Source organism: Salvelinus sp. IW2-2015, linkage group LG36 (genome assembly GCF_002910315.2).
Source record: "Salvelinus sp. IW2-2015 linkage group LG36, ASM291031v2, whole genome shotgun sequence".
Taxonomy (NCBI): domain Eukaryota; kingdom Metazoa; phylum Chordata; class Actinopteri; order Salmoniformes; family Salmonidae; genus Salvelinus; species Salvelinus sp. IW2-2015.
Genome location: NC_036875.1, coordinates 31,512,378 through 31,528,166, shown reverse-complemented (window position 1 = coordinate 31,528,166; position 15,789 = coordinate 31,512,378). Strand labels below are relative to the sequence as shown.

The following is a 15,789-nucleotide window of genomic DNA, read 5'->3' as shown; positions in this document are numbered from 1 at the left end:
ATGACACAAGTAATTTTTCCAACAATTGTTTACAGACAGATTATTTCACATATAATTCACTGTATCACAATTCCAGTGGGTCAGAAGTTTATAAACACTAAGTTGACTGTGCCTTTAAACAGTTTTGAAAATTCCAGTACAACAGCAAAGAACTTTGTGAAGATGCTGGAGGAAACAGGTACAAAAGTATCTATATCCACAGTAAAATGAGTCCTATATCGACATAACCTGAAAGGCCGCTCAGCAAGGAAGATGCCATGGCTCCAAACCGCCATAAAAATGCCAGACTACAGTTTGCAACTGCACATGGGGACAAAGATCGTACTTTTTGAAGACATGTCCTCTGGTCTGATGAAACAAAAATAGAACTGTTTGGTCATAATGACCCTCGTTATGTTTGGAGGGAAAAGGGGGAGGCTTGCAAGCCGAAGAACACCATCCCAACCGTAAAGCACGGGGGTCGCAGCATCATGCAGTGGGGGTGCTTTGCTGCAGGAGGGACTGGTGCCCTTCACAAAATAGATGGAATCATGAGGTAGGGAAAGTTATGTGGATATATTGAAGCACCATCTCAAGACATCAGTCAGGAATTTAAAGCTTGGTTGCAAATGGGTCTTCCAAATGGGTCTTCCAAATGGATAATGACCCCAAGCTTACTTACTGAGCGAAATGACTATCGCCCTGTAGCACTCACTTCTGTCATCATGAAGTGCTTTGAGAGACTAGTCAAGGACCATATCACCTCCACTCTACCTGACACCCTAGACCCACTCCAATTTGCTTACCGCCCCAATAGGTCCACAGACGACGCAATTGCCATCACACTGCACAATGCCCTAACCCATCTGGACAAGAGGAATACCTATGTAAAAATGCTGTTCATCGATTACAGCTCATCGATTACCCTGGGTCTCGACCCCAACCTGTGCAACTGGGTCCTGGACTTCCTGACGGGCTGCCCCCAGGTGGTGAGGGTAGGTAACAACATCTCTACCCCGCTAATCCTCAACACCTCACAAGGGTGCGTTCTCAGCCCTCTCCTGTACTCCCTGTTCACCCACGACTGCGTGGCCATGCACACCTCCAACTCAATCATCAAGTTTGCAGACGACACTACAGTGGTAGGCTTGCTTATCAACAACGACGAGACAGCCTACAGGGAGGAGGTGAGGGCCCTCGGAGTGTGGTGTCAGGAAAATAACCTCACACTCAATCTCAACAAAACAAAGGAATTGATCGTGGATTTCAGGAAACAGCAGAGGGAGCAGCCCCATATCTACATTGACGTGACAGTAGCGGAGAGGGTGGAAAGTTTTCAGTTCCTCGGCGTACACATCACGGACAAACTGAAATGGTCCACCCACACAGACAGTGTGGTGAAGAAGGCGCAGCAGCGCCTCTTCAACCTCAGGAGGCTGAAGAAATTTGGCCTGTCATCAAAAACACTCACAAACTTTTACAGATGCACAATCTAGAGCATCCTGTCGGGCTGTATCACCGCCTGGGCAAACTACCTGCCCTCCAGGACACCTACACCACCCGATGTCACAGGAAGGCCAAAAAGATCATCAAGGATAACAACCACCCGGGCCACTGCCTGTTCACCCCGCTATCATCCAGAAGGTGAGGTCAGTACCAGTGCGGCGACCGAGAGACTAAAAAACAGCTTCTGATTCTACACTCCCAGAGCCCTCACTTCCTTCCTGTAGGATGCCTCGTCATTGTTGGTGATCAAGCCTACTACTATTGTGTTGTCTTCAAACTTGATAATTGAGTTGGAGGCGTGCATGGCCACGCAGTCATGGGTGAACAGGGAGTACAGGAGGGGGCTGAGCACGCACCCTTGTGGGAATGAACAGCATTCTTACATAGATATTCCTCTTGTCCAGATGGGATAGGGCAGTGTGCAGTGTGATGGCGAGTGCATCGTCTGTGGACCTATTGGGGCGGTAAGCAAATTGAAGTGAGTCTAGGGTGACAGATAAGGTGGAGGTGATATGATCCTTGACTAGTCTCTCACAGCACTTCATGATGACGGAAGTGAGTGTTACAGGGTGATAGTCATTTACGGACATACTCAATCCCTCCCTATGTTTACACCATAGTCTAAATGTCAACAGTATGTTTATGTGTGATAACACTCTCGGTAGCCGATGTGAGCAAGACCTTTAAAAACTTATCAGGGACAGAGGTCCTTGAAACTGGAGCGCGCGCAATTCAAATAAATAATCATAAATATTATGGATATTAAATATTTATGTACACATAAGTGTCTTATATCGGCTTAAAGCTTATATTATTGTTAATCTAACTGCACTGTCCAATTTACAGCAGCTATTACAGCGAAAACATGCCATGCGATTGTTTGAGGACGGCGCCCCACATCAAAATATTTTTCCACCGGCACAGGTTTCATACATTCACAAATACCGATTAATTATTATCTTAATTAATTCACTTACTTTTTGAAAATCTTCCTCTGATTTGTCATCCAAAGTGTCCCAGCTATAACATGTAGTGTTGTTTTGTTAGATATAATCCTTCTTTATATCCCAAAAGGTCTGTTTAGTTGGCTCCAATGATTTGAGAAATCCACTCGTTCAACATGCAGAGAAAGGAATCCGAAAATCTACCCTTAAATTGTTTCAACAAGTCAAAATATGTTTCTACTACTCCTCAGATACCCTAAAATGTAATCAAACTATAATATTTCTTACGGTAAGAAGTATGTTCATGTCACGTTCCTGACCTTGTTTTCCTTTTATATTGTTGTGTTTAGTGGGTCAGGACGTGAGCTGGGTGGGCAGTCTGTGTTGTTTGTTCTATGTTAAGTGTCAGGTTTAATTGACCTTGTATGGCTCTCAATCAGAGGCAGGTGTTGTCGTTTTCCTCTGATTGAGAGACATACATAGGGAGGTTGTTTCACATTGTTTGTCGTGGGTGGTTGTCTCCTGTGTCTGTATGTATGTTCGTGCCACACGGGACTGTAGCGTTTGTTTGTAGTCGTGTACCTGTTCGTGCGTTCTTCATGTTGTATGTAAGTTCCATGTTCAGGTCTGTCTACGTCGTGTTTGTTATTTTGTAATTTTCAAGTGTTTTCGTGTTCGTTTCGTAATTCAATAAATATCAGTTATGTCATCATACCTCGCTGCACATTGGTCTTCAGATCCCTCTCTCCTCTCCTTGTCTGAGGAGGAGGACGACGTAGAATGTCGTTACAGTTCAATAGGAAACCGATTTTAGCAGGTGCACACTGTCTTCATGGTGCACGCAAACAAGTCCTTCTGCTAAAACTGATATTTCTTATTCGTTTTTGAAGTTACAAGCCCGAAACCTTGAACATAGACTGCTGACACCCTGTGGAATCCATAGGAATTGCATCCAGGAAGCTAATATTCAATATGACCTTACTCTTGCATTTCTAAGAGGATGGTCTCTCAAAAGAAATAACATTCCGGTTGGTTTTTCTTCAAGTGTTTTCTTTCCAATGGTACCAAGTATATGCATATCCTGGCTTCAGGGCCTGAGCTACAGGCAGTTTACTTTGGGCATGTCATTCAGGCGGAAATGGATAAAAAAGGAGACAAGGGTTTTTCTTTATTTGCGAGGCTACCAGACGAGCTAAATGCCTTTTATGCTCGCTTCGAGGAAAGCAACACTGAAGCATGCATGAGAGCACCAGCTGTTTCAGACAACTGTGTGATAACGCTCTCGGTAGCCGATGTGAGCAAGACCTTTAAAGAGGTCAACACTCACAAAGCCTACATGTACTCAAAGCATGCGTGGACCAACTGGAAAGTGTCTTCACTGACATTTTCAACCTCTCCCGGACCGAGTCTGTAATACCTACATGTTTCAAGCTGACCACCATAGTCCCTGTTCCCAAGGAAACGAAGGTAACCTGCCTATATGATTACCGCCCTGTAGTACTCACGTCGGTAGCCATTAAGCGCTTTGAAAGGCTGGTCATCAACAGCATCATCCCGGACACCCAAGACCCACTCCAATTTGCATTCCGCCCCAACAGATCCACAGATGACGCAATGTCAATCACACTCCACACTGCCCTTTCCCACCTGGACAAAAGGAACACCTATGTGAGAATGCTGTTCATTGACTACAGCTCAGCATTCAACACCATAGTGCCCACAAAGCTCATCACTAAGCTAAGGACCCTGGGACTAAACACCTCCCTCTGCAACTGGATCCTGGACATCCTGACCGACCACCCCCAAGTGGTCGGTCAGGACAATACATCTGCAATGCTGATCCTCAACACTGGGGCCCCTCAAGGGTGTGTGCTTAGTCCCCTCCTGTACATTTACATTTAAGTCATTTAGCAGACGCTCTTATCCAGAGCGACTTACAAATTGGAACGTTCATACATATTCATCCTGGTCCCCCCGTGGGGAATGAACCCACAACCCTGGCGTTGCAAGCGCCATGCTCTACCAACTGAGCCACACGGGACCACTTCCTGTTCACCCACGACTGCGTGGCCAAGCATGACCCCAACACCATCATTAAGTTTGCTGACGACACAACAGTGGTAGACTTGATTACCGAAAATGATGAGACAGCCTATAGGGAGGAGATCAGAGACCTGGCAGTGTGGTGCCAGGACAACAACATCTCCCTCAATGTGAGCAAGACAATGGAACTGACCATGGACTACAGGAAAAGGAGGGCCTTACAAGTCCACATCACCAACAAACTATCATGGTCCAAACACTCCAAGACAGTCGTGAAGAGGGCACACCAACACCTTTTCTCCCTCAGGAGACTGAAAAGATTGTCATGGGTCCCCAGATCCTCAAAAAGTTATACAGCTGCAAGATGTTTATAAAACATAGAACTTGACAGCAGTGAGTGGACATTCCCCCTTTGTCTTTATATTGGATCTTTATCCAGCTCCTGTGAACATTATGGATCAATTACGGTGCCTGTAACTGTATTTAGCCTATGATTCATTTTATTTGAATTCGATTGGAATTATGTAATGTCTTTTTAGGCCTTATCAATAGCCCTGTGAATTTAATCTTGCTTATTGACTATGTTTGGCATGTTCATGTCCAGACTACAATTTACAGTAGATCTAGCCCCTATATCAGTGCAAATGCTATAGCCTATGCTTAACAATGTATTTCCATATTGAAGCAATGCAATTACAACTATGTGGAATGCAAACATTCATCAAATTATGCAAATATGGGGCAGACTTTTTAACCAACAATTTGGAACCAGTACTAGGAGCACTGTACACACATTTTGTGTGTAATATTGGTAGACAATCGTTATTGAGACCAAACGAATAAGATAAAAATGTATTATTTCCATGCAGATACCTTAGATTAATTTTACTGTTCTAGCATTGGGTGTTTTAAGGTGCTTTACATGCGTAGAGAGATGGCATTGAACTTTGCATGCTTTAATAACTTGTAGTAACTTCAAGGTCATATCAGAGTAAGATCCCCGTCGAAGGCTGGCACCATCAGAAAATATTGAGTGAACACAATCACATGCAGCCCTTGCCTTGATTAAATTATACCCCAGTCAGCACGTTTAGTACATGGGCCCGGATGGCTTCGTCTAATAAATCAAATTATTAAATAGCAGGGGTCCTATAGATGTGGCCTTTTGAAAATGATGCTGCACATGCTGTTCAGAGAAATGGTTTCCAGCTGTACAACTTTATATTAATAATAATTCTGGAAATTCAGCCTATGCTTAATTTAGCAGAACCACATCACCTCTTTCATTTCTTTGTGCATGTGGGTTGCAAATATAATTATACAAATGCAGTTTTAGCCACTGCTTCACTTGATTATAACAGCTTGCTGAGGTTTGTCAATCTGAATGAATCAATAAATACACTAAACAAAAATATAAACGCAACATGCAACATTTTCAAAGATTTTACTGAGTTACAGTTCATATAAGGAAATCAGTCAATTGAAATAAATTAGGCCCTAAACTATGGATTTCACATGACGGGAAATACAGATATGCATCTGTTGGTCACAGACACCTTAAAAAAAGGTAGGGGTGTGGATCAGAAAACCAGTCAGTATCTGGTGTGACTACCAGATACTTATCAGGCCGTTGATTGTGGCCTGTGGAATGTTGTCCCACTCCTTCTCAATTGCCATGTGAAGTTGATGGATATTTAACCTTTTATTTAACTAGGCAAGTCAGTAAAGAACAAATTCTTATTTACAATGACAGCCAAGGAACAGTGAGTTCAGGGGCAGAACGACAGATTTTTACCTTGTCAGCTCAGGGATTCAATCTAGCAACATTTCAGTTACTAGCCCAACGATCTAACCACTAGGCTACCTGCCGCCCCAAATATTATATTGGCGGGAACTAGAACACGCTGTTGTACACATCCATCCAGAGCATCCCAAGCCTGCTCAATGGGTGACATGTGTGGTGAGTAATGCAGGCTATGGAAGAACTGGGACATTTCCAGGAATTGTGTACAGATCCTTGCGACATGGGGCTGTGCATTATCATGCTGAAACATGAGGTGATGGTGGCGGATGAATGGCACTACAATGGGTCTCAGGATCTCGTCACGGCATCTCTGTGCATTCATCCGCCAATAAAATGGTAAAATGCAATTGTGTTCATTGTCCGTAGCTTATCTGTGCCTATACCATAAACCCACCGCCAACATGGAGCACTCTGTTCACAACGATGCCACATGACATCTGCCATCTGCCCGGTACAGATGAAACCAGGATTAATTTGTGAAGAGCTCACTTCTCCAGCACACTTCTCAATTACAATGCCGAACTGCAGTCAGGACCCTGGTCAGGACGACGGTTTGTGCAGAAATTCTTTGGTTGTGCAAAACCACAGTCTCATCAGCTGTCCAGATGGCTGTTCTCAGACGATCCCGTAGATTATGAAGCCGGATGTGGAGGTCCTGGGCTGGCGTGGTTACACATGGTCTGCGGTTGTGAAGCCGGATGGACGTACTGCCAAATTCTCTAAAATGACGTTGGAGGCAGCTTATGGTAGATAAATTAACATTACATTCTCTTGCAACAGCTCTGGTGGACATTCCTTCAGTCAGCATGCCAATTGCATGCTCCCTCAAAACTTGTGGCATTGTGTTGTGTGACAAAGCTGCACATTTTAGAGTGGTCTTTTATTGTCCCCAGCACAAGGTGCACCTGTGTAATGATCATGCTGTTTTGTCAGCTTCTTGATATGCCACACTTGTCAGGCGGATGGATTATCTTGGCAAATGATAAATGCTCATAAACAGGGATGTAAACAAATTGTGCACAACATTTGAGATAAATAAGCTTTTTGTGGGTATGGAACATTTCTGGGATATTTTTTTTCAGCTCATGAAACACTTTACTTGTTGCGTTTATATTTTTGTTCAGTGTAAATACATACTATACATTGTGTACCCTCTGTGTTATTACTCAGAACAACATAACAACTAATCATTATGGGGGCTTTCTTATTTTACACAGTTATTCATATGTACACAGCAAATTCAGTTTTAAATTAACACTGAAAGTGTGGACCCATATAGACACTGAACAGTATTGAATTAAATACAGCCAGCCAAAGTGTCACGACTTCCACTGAAGTCGGTCCCTCTCCTTGTTCGGGCGGTGTTCGGCGGTCGACGTCGCCGACCTTCTAGCCATCACTGATCCATTTTTCATTTTCCATTGGTTTTGTCTTGTCTTCCTTCACACCTGGTTCCAATCCAATCAATTACATGTTGTGTATTTAACCCTCTGTTTCCCCTCATGACCTTGTTGGAGATTGTTTGATTGTATGTGATGTGCAAGTTATGTGTTGGTGTGCGACGGGTTTTGTACCCACTTTTGTTATTTTGTATATTTAGTTTTTTTGGAGTTTTGTCAGCACTTATTAACTTCTCTAGGGTAGGGGGCAGCATTCGGAATTTTGGATGAAATGCATGCCCAAATTAAACTGCCTGCTTCTCGGGCCCAGAAGATATGATATGCATATAACCGGTAGATTTGGATAGAAAACACTCTAAAGTTTCCAAAACTGTTAAAATAGTGTTGGTGAGTATAACAGAACTGATTTGGCAGGCGAAAACCTGAGAAAAATCCATTCAGGAAGTAGTTTTTTGTATTGTTTTGTAGTTTTCTATTCAATGCCATTACAGTATCCATTGACTTAGGACTCAAATTGCAGTTTCTATGCCTTCCATTAGATGTCAACAGTCTTTAGAAATAGTTTCAGGCTTGTATTCTGAAAAATTAGGAAGTAAGAGCAGTCTGAATGAGTGGACCCTAAAGTGTCACAGAGCTTTTTCATGCGTGAGACCGAGAGAGTGCTTTTCTTGTTTACCTTTTGATTTGACGACGTTATTGTCCGGTTGAAATATTATAGATTATTTCGGCTAAAAACAACCTGAGGATTGAATAAAAACATAATTTGACATGTTTCTATGAACTTTACGGATACAATTAGGATTTTTTCGTCTTCCTGTTTTGACTGCGTTTGAGCATGTGGATTACTGAAGAAAACGCGCGAACAAAACAGAGGTTTTTGGATATAAAGAGACTTTATCGAACAAAAGGAACATTTATTGAGTAAATGAATGTCTGCTGAGTGCAACCATATGAAGATCATCAAAGGTAAGAAATTAATTGTATCTCTATTTCTGACTTGTGTAACTGTTCTACTTGGCTGGTTACTGTTTGTAATGATTTGTCTACTGGGCTATGTTCTCAAATAATCGTAAGGTATGCTTTGGCTGTAAAGCATTTTAAAATCTGACACCGTGGTTGGATTCACAAGAAGTTTATCTTTAAACCTATGTAAAATATGTTTTGTTTTCTGAATTTTTATAATGAGTATTTTTGTATTTGAATTTGGCACCCAGCAGTTTCACTGGCTGTTGAAGAGGTGGGACGCTAATGTCTCACATACCCAAGAGAGGTTAAATGAAATTATGGGCAGAAAGACAAATTCAACTCCATCTTTCAGCAAATCAGAAGGCTTATTCATCACAAAACCATTTGATGTTCCCAATTATTTTAATGATAAGTGGGCAAACTTCTCTAGGGTATGTGGGACGCTAGCGTCCCACCTCGTCAACAGCCAGTGAAACTGCAGGGCGCCAAATTCAAAACAACAGAAATCCCATAATTTAAATTCCTCAAACATACACGTATTTTACACCATTGTAAAGATACACTTGTTGTAAATCCAGCCACAGTGTCCGATTTCAAAAAGGTTTTACGACGAAAGCACACCAAACGATTATGTTAGGTCAGAGCCAAGTCACAGAAAACGACAGCCATTTTTCCAGCCAAAGAAAGGAGTAACAAAAAGCAGAAATAGAGATAAAATTAATCACTAACCTTTGATCTTCATCAGATGACACTCATAGGACTTTATGTTCCACAATACATGTATGTTTTGTTCGGTAAAGTTCATATTTATATCCAAAAATCTGAGTTTAGGCGGGATGCTACTGTCTCACTTGGCCAAATGCCAGAGAAAATGCAGAGCACCAAATTCAAATAAACTACTATAAAAATCAAACTTTCATTAAATCACACATGAAAGATACCAAATTAAAGCTACACTGGTTGTGAATCCAGCCAACATGTCAGAATTCAAATAAGCTTTTCGGCAAAGCAAACGATGCTATTATCTGAGGATAGCACCATAGTAAACAAAGAGAGAGAAGCATATTTCAACCCTGCAGGCGCGATACAAAATGCAGAAATAAAAATATAATTCATGCCGTACCTTTGATGAGATTCTGTTGTTGGCACTCTAATATGTCCCATAAACATCACAAATGGTCCTTTTGTTCGATTAATTCCGTCGATATATATCCAAAATGTCCATTTATTTGGCGCATTTGATCCAGAAAAACACTGGTTCCAACTTGTGCAACGTTACTACAAAATATCTCAAAGGTTACCTGTAAACTTTGCCAAAACATTTCAAACTACTTTTGTAATACAACTTTAGGTATTTTTTACCTAAATAATCGATAAAATTGAAGACGGGATGATCTGTGTTCAATACAGGATTAAAACAAACTGTAGCTAGCATTCTGGTCACGCGCCTCTAACAAACAGGACACTTCGAGTGACCCTCGTTGAAGATGGCCGTACTTCTTCATTACACAAAGGAATAACCTCAACCAATTTCTAAAGACTGTTGACATCCAGTGGAAGCGGTAGGAACTGCAAGAAGGTCCCTTGAAAATCCATTGAAAAGACAGTGACCTAAAAAAAATAATATCTGAATGGTTTGTCTTCGGAGTTTCGCCTGCTAAATAAGTTCTGTTATACTCACAGACATGATTCAAACAGTTTTAGAAACTTCAGATTGTTTTCTATCCAAATCCACTAATAATATGCATATCTTATCTTCTGGGGAGGAGTAGCTGGCAGTTGAATTTGGGCATGCTTTTCATCCAAAATTCCAAATGCTGCCCCCTACCATAGAGAAGTTAAACGACTCCGTTTATACCAAGTTCGTTCTACTGCGCCTGACTTCCCTGCCACCAACACGCACCCTTTACACAAAGGCTATGCAACTCTGAGGGATTTAAAGATTAATGTAGATGAGAATACAAGCACAGGGGAGTACAGATGTCGTATCTTAATTTGAGCCAGTTTGCTACGGCAGGAAAATAATCCTGCAGCAAGAGGAAATGTGAATTATTATGTGGATTATAATTAATGGACATTTTTTGTAGGGGTTGATACATTTTTTCTTAAGGGAAAATCAAGACTGAAGTTTCAAAGTGGAAATTACAAACATAAGAGGTCTTTTCAGACCTCAAATACACTATAAGTAAAACATGTCCTGCACTGCAGGAAAGTTCTCCTGCAAAAGGGTGATCAAATTAAGGCGTAGATTCAAAATGATCAACCCGGTGACCGGCAATAGCGACACCTGCATAGCTGATTTTTAGCGGGGTTGGAGGTGTAACTGCTTGGAGCTGTCAATTCGGTGAGCAGCTGCTCTTAAACATTGTCACGAAGCCACACCGGTCCCACTCGCATTAGAAGTTCCAAATGAGAAAGTGTAGACCAGGTATGTAGAAATAATGACGCTCAAATTTAAAATCATTAAACTAAATATTGAGGATTTTAATCAACCTAATCGAGGTGTAGATTAGTCTACATCTCACAATGTCCGCTTTAGGCATAATGCCAGGAGCTGCTTGTGGATTTGACAGCTTTAATGCAGTTCCACCTCCAACACCGCCAAAACAACCACTATGCAGATATCCACGTAGGCAGTTCCTGCAGTCAAATGAACAATTCAGCTTTTTTGGGTGGAATGTTATTAATATTAGTAATTGTTAAACATTATTTTATTATTTAACACTCAAAATCCAGTGTTTCTATGTCATCAAACGGTTTTGTTATGTGTCAGTCTTTTATGATGTTCACTACATATACAAAAGTATGTGGACATCCCTTCAAATTAGTGGATTCTGCCATTTCAGCCACAACCATTGCTGACAGGTGTATAACATTGATCACACAGCCATGCAATCTCCATAGACAAATATTGGCAGTAGCATGGTCTTACTGAAGAGCTCAGTGACTTTCAATGTGGTACCGTCATAGAATGCCACCTTTCCAACAAGTCAGTTCATCAAATCTCTGCCCTGCTAGATCTGTCCCAGTCAACTGTAAGTGCTGTTATTGTGAAGTGGAAACATCTAGGAGCAACAACAACTCAGCCGCGAAGTGGTAGACCACAGAAGTTCTACAGAACGGGACCACCGAGTGCTGAAGTGAGTAGAGAGTAAAACTTGTCTGTCCTCGGTTGCAACACTCACTACCTACCTCCAAACTGCATCTGGAAGCAACGTCAGCACAGAACTGTTCTGTAGCAGTGGAAACTCGTTCTCTGGAGTGATGAATCACACATCACCATCTGGCAGTCTGACGGATGAATCTGGGTTTGGCAGATGCCAGGAGAACGCTACCTGCCCCAATGCTTAGTGCCAACTAAAGTTTGGTGGAGGAGGAATAATGGTATGGAACTGTTTTCCATGGTTCGGGCTAGACCCCTTAGTTCCAATGAAGGGAAATCTTAACGCTACAGCGTACAATGACATTCTAGACGATTCTGTGCTTCCACCTTCTGCACAGAGCCCTGACCTCAACCCCATCGAACACCCTTGGAATGAATTGGAATGCTGACTGTGAGCCAGGCCTAATTGCCTAACATTAGTGCCCGACCTCCCTAATGCTCTTGTGGCTGAATGGAAGCAAGTCCCCTCAGCAATGTTCCAACATCTCGTGGAAAGTTTTCCCAGAAGAGTGGAGGCTGTTATAGCAGCAAAGTCAGGACCAACTCCATATTAATGCCCATGATTGTGGAATGAGATGTTCAACGAGCCGGTCTCCACATACTTTTGGTCATGTAGTGTATGTTAATGAGCTAGGCTTCTAAACTGACAGTGACTGCAGGGCAAAACAGAAGGACATGGCTAGCCACTCAACCATAAGTCATTTTATTTGGTTATGCATAAGTCATACATAATTCAAATTACAAAAAAAAGTTAATTAATTAAGCAGGTTATTCAATCAATTCAATAAATGTTATGTCAATAAATAATAAGCAACTATTAAATAGAAAACAAGAAAAAAAAGCATAATGTACAAAAACATGTTCTATTTCAAAAAACTAAAGTTTCAGCATTCTTAAACAGTTAATTAGTTCGTTTTTGTTTTACAGTGTTTTTTGGGTAGTAGATCTTGCCTTTTTAAGTTTTTAAAGGGATGGAGATTAGCTGCCACTCTGTTCTAGTCTCGATGTAAATTCAATTGTTAGGGAACCAGTACCACATATCACTTAAATTGGAAAAGCACTCTCACTCACGGGTGCAACAAATATAGCCTCCTACAAGACACGCATCAAAATATGTCAATTTTAGTGATGTTACGTTTGATATTGGAGCTCCAAGGTATGCGTCGAAATCGTTAAGCAGTGTACTTCGAAGCAGTGTCCAGATGCGTGGGATGTCATCTATAATAATGTGGCTGCTCAAAATTATTTTGACCAGCAGCTGCCACTAGTGTACATTATGTTAATCAAAGCCTTGAGTAATGATCCTATTTTCGACACAATTGGCTGGAAAACATCAATGCTTCAGGAGGCTTTGTTTCCCCGTCACTGGTTATTATACCATGCACCCACTTGTGTTCAAAAGATATTTGGCACTTCAAAAATGTGGTATGGTACAGTATTCTGAATTGCAGTTAATTACTGGCCTGTACAATTGGCCTGTAAGTTACCGTAGAATTTCAGGACAAGGTTTGTAGTATTCCTAAAATACAGTATATTACCGTATTCTGGGGGGTTACAGGATTCTCAACAAATATAGCCTCTTAAAAGTCTTAAAATATGTTAATGAGCCAGAGACTCCTTCCCCGCCCACAACATTTCACTACAATGCACCAAAGTGATACTGTAAATACACATTTATGGTACACATTTATGGTATTTTACTGTGCATTCTACAGTGATTTACTGTATTCAGTTTACACAGTATGATACTGTTGATTAATACAGTAAGTAATTACTGTATAATTATAAAAATGGCTAACAATGTATATAATTATTTGTTGTATTCTATTTCTCAAGTGACTGTCCAGGCTTTATAACCTTGTCAGACATTTCCATGAGGCCCATGCTATCTGTCATTGAATAAAAAGTAGCGTTGACATAGCATCTGCATCTTTTGGAACTATGAGCTTACAGTACAAGTAGCATAATGTTGACACAAAGCCTAATAAACCATTCTTCCCATTGTCAAGGCATTGTGATTGACAGAGCCATCTCTCAAAAGTGCACTCGAGTGATCTATGAACCTGTTGAAGAACTTTTTGAAATAGACAAATCCCAGCACAGGTTGAAGGAAGCATTCAAACAAGTAAAATAATGACTCTCAGCTCCATGGCCGGTATGTGCAGGAGGATTTGAGATAAAAATCTTATTTTTCCTTCAACACCTTACTCACTTCCTTTCTCAATAAAAAATGTGTCTATTCTTTGAAAGCAGCTGGAAGCCATGAGTCTCATTCTAAATGCAATTATATTTGTGCTTTTCACCCCCGCCACACTGTAGATCTGCTATGAACCCTAGCATTAGGGTCATGTATTATTAAGCTAAGTCTTTTGTTATTGATGTATTTAAGGGAAGGAAGCGGGAAGTGTCTGAATCAAGGCCTTTCCTTTTTGATGTGGAAAATTGGACTCTCCACTCTCCCTCGAGGGCCAGATTGATCTGATAAAATGCATTTCCATTATTTCAGTATCTTTGTGCTGTTTGGTTATCACATTTTTTGTAATGTTTCTGTATGGATGATGTTCTTGCCTGGTCATTCTGTGCAATCTGAAAGTTATGTGTTTTTTATGAGTAACAATGGAATATTTGTGTCACGAATCCCGCTTCCTGAGTCTGTTTTTGCCTGTGTTCTGTCCTGGAGTGTTTTTCCGGTGTCCTGGAACGCACCCTGTCTGGTTGCCGGGCGACGTAGCTAGTTGGGAGATCTCTGATTACCCGCACCTGTATCCCATCAGCTATCTGCACACCTGGTCCTGATCATCACCCCTCCACTTCATAAGCTCTGACCTGACATCCATTCCCTGCCGGATCGTTAGCCATGAACAGTATGTTGTGCCAGCGTATCAGCCTCCAGTTTGATAGAGTTTGTTTTGTTGTTTTGTACGTCTTGCTTGCCTTGAACTTACCTCCGTTTGTTCTGTCTACAGTCATTCACCCGGAACACTCACCCCATCCCTGCCTGGTCGTCGGTGGCTTCTGTTACTCCCTTGGATCTGCCTATTCACTCCCATCAACTCACCTCCGCTGCCCGCTCCGCCACCTGGATCTTTCTACCTCTACGTTTAAACTTGTAAATAAATACTCACCTTCGTCCTACTCTCCTTGTCCTGGTCTGCTTCTGGGTTCTATTTTAGAAAACCGTGACAATTTGATAGCAAGGGGTTATTCCTAGGTACCATATTAACCATATTATGACTATTACTGCGCATCAAACGGTCATCCAACTCGGAATTCCAACTCGGGAACTCAAGTTCCCAGTTATTTTGAACGTGGCAATAGAATACCACAGTATGAGTCATAATACCGATAAAACCTATAGAGGTTAAACAGGGAAATGGTTCCAATCATTTATCCACTTAAACACTTCAAATAAGGCCTGTGTTTCGTGTAAGCTTACCCTGGCATGACGTTTTGATAACCATGTGAATCTCTCTAGGACAAGGTGACTTTTATAAATATATCCGATTGTATTTACCCCACAAAATGAAATGTTAATTAGGTTCTAATGTGGCGAGTTCCCAGTTCCGAGTTCCCAGTTGTTTTGAACGCAGCATTAGTAGGAGCGTGACTTTCAGCAAGCTATTTTAGGCCACCCATGAGAGTAAATGTAATTCCGGTTAATCTATTCTGTTGAATTGTTATCGTGTGTTATGTTTGGGTAGGGTGTTGGGCACCGCAAGTTATAGGACCAAGCTTTTGCTTTTGCTCTCTTTTCTTGTACCGACAGTACTTGTTGCTGTTTCTTTAGGTGTTAATTTGGCATGAACTATGGCCAGACAGTAGCCTGTGAGAGTTCAGGTTCAGTAAACCAAATTTATTTTCACATTCACTCATTTATGAGTTATCAATGTCATTACAATACAGTAAGTTAATGATAAAATTACATCAATGGCTAACAGTACAGTGTAAACTCATAGAGATGACAGATTAGAAAATATGCACTAG

The 15,789-nt window shown here is 41.4% G+C and overlaps 1 long non-coding RNA gene across 1 annotated transcript; it reads left to right on the top strand.

Moving 5' to 3' along the window:
* The first annotated feature begins 14,487 nt into the window (after positions 1 to 14,487).
* Positions 14,488 to 14,940, top strand: LOC139023767 (uncharacterized). Its single transcript, XR_011474934.1, has 2 exons — positions 14,488 to 14,669; positions 14,772 to 14,940. It is a non-coding gene; the product is annotated as an uncharacterized lncRNA (long non-coding RNA).
* Positions 14,941 to 15,789: the final 849 nt, after the last annotated feature.